Below are 5424 nucleotides of genomic sequence, written 5' to 3'. Positions count from 1 at the left end.
CTCCGGCAATGAGAAGGGACAGAGAGCCAGGCTTGGGGTTCAAGATAGGACTGGGATGGGGGAAAATCCCCCTTTTATGATCATGAGCAAAAGGCAGACTCGTTAGGGGAAGAAAAAAAAGAACATACATTTATTACAGACACTAACAACACATAACAGAGTAGGACAGTGAGAAGCATTGCCACATCTTGAGAACACCTTCCCCCCACCCCTCCCTTCTTCCCGGGCTCAGCTCTGCTCCCGATATCTCTACCTCCTCCCCCAGTGGCGCAGGGGCAGGGAATGGGGGGGTGCAGTCAGTGCTGCCACTTCCTTCATCTTCGGTGAGGGGAGTGTCCAAAACTTGTTACCCCCTGCTCCATCGTGGTCCCCCTCTCACAGGAGACAGTCCTCCACAAACTTTCTCTGACTTGAATTCCTCCTATGGGCCGCAGCGTTCCCCACACTGCTCCGTCATGGGTCACTAACTTCCTCCGACTGGATTCTCTCCCACGGCTGCAGCCCTTCCAGAGCTGCTCCAGCGTGGGACTCCCCTGCATGCTGCAATCCTCCCAGCACTGAATTACAGCAGCGGGGCTACCTTTTTCCATGAGACCCCGGCCTTCTTCGGGCACAGAACCTTGATCAGCCAAGCAGGAACAACAGGCTGTAAATCAATGTCTGCTCCACCGTAGATCTTCACGGGTGGCGGGGGGGGGGGGCCGCCCTGCCGTCTCACCACAGGATACAGGGGGGTCTCTGCTCCGGCACTCCTCCCCCCTCCTTTCTTCCTCCGTTCCTCCACTGACCTTGGTGTTCATGCAGCTGCAGCAACTCCTCCTCACAAGTCCGACTGCCCGTCACCACGTCCCTTCTTAAATACGTTGTCGCAGAGGCGCAGCCGATTGGCTCAATTTCCCAAACAGAAGTGGAGCTGACGTGGAGCTGGGGGAGCTTCGAGAAGCTTCTCACAGGGGGCCGCCCCGATAGCCCCCTCCCCTGCCACCAAAAAACTCCACCACTCACTCAACCCAGGACAGCCACCTTCGGTGGGGCGCGGGGGGCAGGAAGAAGCACTCAGAGACGGGGTCAGGGAAAAAGGAGTTTATTTCCCCTTCCTGGGAAAGGGGACACGCGGCAGCCCTGCTCTCAGCGCCGGCGGGGCGGCCTCTTGCCGGGCTGGGGACCGTCCCGGGGGCCGGGGGCCCTCCTCTTCGGGGGGCGCCGGGGCCCCCCAGGCGAGCGGTCCCTGCCCCGGCCGGGAGCGGAGGGGCTGCGGCTGCAGCCCCGGGCAGAGGGACCTGCCGCCGCCGCCTCCCCCGGCTTCTGCCGGGGCGGGCGCGGCCGGGGGGCGGCCGGGAGCCCCGCGGAGGGCGGCCCCCGACGTGCCGCCTTCCTCCTCCCCGGCGGAGCCTGCAGGGCTGCTGGAGGCGGCCGGGCCGGGCCGGGGCCGGGGCCGGGGCCGGGGCCGGGGCCAGGGCCGGGGCCGGGGCCGGGGCCGGGGCCGGGGGTGACCCCCGGGAGGCGCTGGGGCTGGGAGTTCCCGCCCTGGAGCTGGTGCTGCTGCAAGTGGTGGAGCTGGAGCTGGAGCTGGCCGCAGGGCTGTCTTCCCCCTGCCCCGCAGCCTCGGAGCGCAGCAGCCTCTCGGCCTCCTCGCTGCACAGGCCCACAATGATATTGATGATGCCATCGACCAGCGGTGCTGTATGTTCCTCAAGGACAGGCTGCAACAGCTGGACCATGACCACACGATCTGGACCACGGAGGCACAGGGCGTGCAGGATGCGGCTCTCGGCCCTGTGTGCCAGCCGCCACCGGGACCCATATATTGCCTGCAGCTCCCGGCGCAGCCAGGGCAGCACGGGGTCCAGGAGATGCTCTTCTCTTTGGAAGAGTTCTGCCCAGACCTGGGGCAGGAGGCCACCCACAGCTTCTGTCCCTGCAGACCCCTGCTCAGCTGGAGATGTCACAGCACGATGGGGGCTGTTTTCAGCCAGGTGGCTGGGAGCTGTGGCTGCCTGGCTGCTGTCACCTGATGACTCTTCAGGGTCTGTGACGACACACTGTAGATAGTCATTTTCTGCCCGCACAGAAAACCAGATAATATTTACTGGTCCTCTGCAGAGTGGACACACTGGTTTCACCCTTGCCCACCGCAGGATGCAGCCCAGGCAGAACTGGTGTTGGCAGGGCCTGACATATGCCACATCTGTATGAGTGTCGCGGCAGATGGGGCAGCACCACTCTGTCTCCGTGGCCATGTTTGCTTCGTGCGGCGGGCTGGGGAGAGCCAAGGACGAGGAGCTGCTCCCCTCCACTGGCGTCACACGCTGCAAAAGGGAGAGAGGCCGCGGTCACTCGCTGTGCCGGGGAGGGGAAGGGAGGCAGGAGCGGCCAGGCCCCTCGCGAAGGACGCCCTCCCGGCTCCCCGAGCCCCACGGCCGCCCCACGGCCGCCCCGTGGGGACGCTTCCCCCCACAGCTCACCTCCGCTGCCGCAAGCGCGCCCGGCGGTGCCCGGCTGCCTGAACCAGGCAGGGCCGGGGAAACGCAGGGGATGGCTCCGGGACGGGCACCGAGAGCTGCCGACGGCAGCCCCCAAAGCGCCGCCCAGCACCAGGAGCAGCCTCGCTCGACCCTCCAGACCTCGCAGGCACGCTCGGCAGGAGTCCAGGCACGAGCCAGGCTGGGCCAGCGGCTGCCGGCGCCCGAATATAAGCAGCGAGGGACGCGAGGTCACAGTCCATCGCTCGCTGACGTCACAGTCCACTGCTCGGCGATGTCACGCCAGGCCTTCCGACCCCATAGGCCCATGGCATCAAGAGAGGAAGGAAAATACCCTTTCTTGGGTTTGTCTTCTACGTTGCCGTGTTCGTCCAGCTTGGTCACCGGCAGCACGTGCCCGTGACTGTCTCATCCCCACTCCTGACGCCTCGCAGGGCCAGGGCCCTCTCCGCTCACCAAGCTGGCTGGTGCTCCTGGCCGACCGCTGCGTTGGTGGTGCTCAAAAGCGCCAGTAGTGGGGCCTGATCCCATACACGCGGGAAGCAGCCGTAGGTGCCGTCCCTCCAGAGGACGGTGCAAGGGCCGCAGGCACCCTGCTCCCGAGTTCGGGGAGCCCAGGATCCATCACTGCGTGGGCCGTCAATTCCCACCCCCCACTGCTGCCTCTCTGGCTTCTATAATTAATTAATCAATCATTTAGAGTCATTAGTCCAAGCACTCGGTTTGTATTTTAGACGAGCATCGTCTGTTAGTTCGACTGCGTGAGAGTGGAGGGTGCTGTGTGTAAGTCAGCCACGTGGGTCTGCCCGTGAAAATCTCGTGAGGCGGCGGCCCCTGCTTTCTATTCACAGTACTTCTTGTCTGCATCAGTGGGAGAGGCAAACTCACGGAGGTGTCTCGGGCCAGCCTCTGCACCGATTTTTTGCCAGGTTGGTTTAGAAATCAGAGTTTTTCCTCTCCACAGCCCCACTGGATTGGGGGTGATGGGCACAAGGACGCTTTGGTTCAAGTTGTAGGGCTGCACGAGTTTTCTGCATTGCTTGCCCACTGAAATGGTGCTCTTGTTTCTATCTCGTGCTGAGGGGTGGAGTTCTCTCTGCAGTTTCTTTTTGCAGCGGTTCTCTCATCTGCATGTTTACAAGGACAGGCTTGTGTCCTGAGAACACGCCTCAAGTGACAAGGACATGCACACATTTACAGCATCCGGGCCCCCGAATAAAGTAAAGCTGCCGATTTCCCAACGGTCCCCCTGGTTCTGGGTGTGCAGCTACACTTGCCTTCTGTCCCCCATCATTTTGTTGAAAAGTTGTCCTAAGCATGTGAAGACTTACGAAGTCGAAGGGTGCTGCGCTAGCCAGCTTCAGTCGTCTGCACCTTCATTTCTGACCAAATGGAAGCTGCTTCCGGATCGTTCAAGCTACAGAACGATTTGAATTAATAAAAGTGCCTATGAATTATACACATCCCAGATTCCTGTGGACTGTGTCAAAAGCAAAAGAAATCCTAGCTGAGGTTCTTTAACTTTTCCAGAATTAGCTGTATGTTCCTATACAGCAACATGTTAATGGTGTAGTCAGTAGCTCGGTGCCTTCACTGAAGCCTTCTGCTGCTCCCCTCCCGTTCCAAAGGAATGCTGAGGCTGCTCAGGCAGCGGAAGAAGAGGCGCACGAGCAAAATCCTGGGCAGATCCACGAGAAATGCAGAGCAAACCCGTCCTGTCAGGCAGGTGCAATCATCCCCTCTGTGCTGGTGTGGGCCACTGGCTGGGCCACCCGAGCCAGGGCAAGTCTATCTGCTCTTCTCGCCGTGCTCCCGAAGGCGCTTTGCCTGCAGTTTGCAGGGAGCTGTAAATCTCTCCAGCCAGGCTCATGGCGGGGCACTGTCTGCCTCCTTGAGTTGCTGTAGTGCAGTTAGTGGGAAGCGATCAGGAGAACTACAGCTTGAAACTGGGGTGTCAGAGAAGGGGGCTTCTTAAGCAACAGGAGGGTTTCCCTACCTCTCCTTTACCATCTCCTCAGGAGTATCTCCGAGGGAGAAAGCCCTGGGCACATCACACGAGTCTGAACAACCCCACCTTCTTCAGCCCTAAAGACCTGATCTCAATCAGCGCTGGCTGAGCAGTGGCTCAGTTCCTACTCGCTATTGTTATAGGTAGATTAAGGCCAATCACATCCAAATATGGATTAATGAATCTTTATTAAGGTAAGAGAGCAAATGCAGCGCTGGGGTGGCCGAGGAGTCGCAGCTCCGTCCAGGCTCACCAAATTGTTTAAGTTTCAAACCCCCTTTTATCCACCCAGCTGCCGGTTTCAACACCTTCACCTTCGGCACACCTCCTGGCTTCTTCTACAATCTTATCTTCTTTCTTCAGTCCTGTGGTCCTGTACACCTAGTCCTTCAAGTCTGGGCCAATTTGCAGCTCCTTTGTCTTTTATGGCTCAGTGGTTTCAGTTCCCCTCTTATCTCAAGGACAAGGGATACCAGAGATGGCCCATTCTGTTATTTCTCAATCCATTGCAAAGGAGTTACCACCCTTTGATATGGACCATTTGGTGAGCATCCCAAGAGGGGGGGCTGTTGGGTTGGTGTTTCCTCAGATCAATTCCCCCCTTTTCCCAGTAGTAAAGTCTTTTACTTTTCTTAAAATTTGGATCATTGTACTAATAATAGCTTTAGCCTAAGAAGTAATTGTTTAATTACTTTTTAGCGAAAGCAAAATTCTTATATTACTTATCACACTATGAATGGAAACTTCTACAGCACAGCTCCTCCTCCTTTGGTGAATGAGCCTGGTGTCTCTGGTTCTCCAGTGGTGGGGGGGTCGGTCCGAACATTGTCCTGTCTGGACAACTGGCTGACCCTGGGTTGTCCTTTCCAGCCACTTCTTGCTGAGCTCCTGAGAAACGCTGGCATTATGTCAATGAAAGTCAGTAGTCGAGTG

This window comes from Tyto alba, unplaced genomic scaffold (assembly GCF_018691265.1).
Source record: "Tyto alba isolate M040663 unplaced genomic scaffold, T.alba_DEE_v4.0 Super-Scaffold_13, whole genome shotgun sequence".
Classification (NCBI taxonomy): domain Eukaryota; kingdom Metazoa; phylum Chordata; class Aves; order Strigiformes; family Tytonidae; genus Tyto; species Tyto alba.
This window is presented reverse-complemented; position numbering follows the sequence as displayed.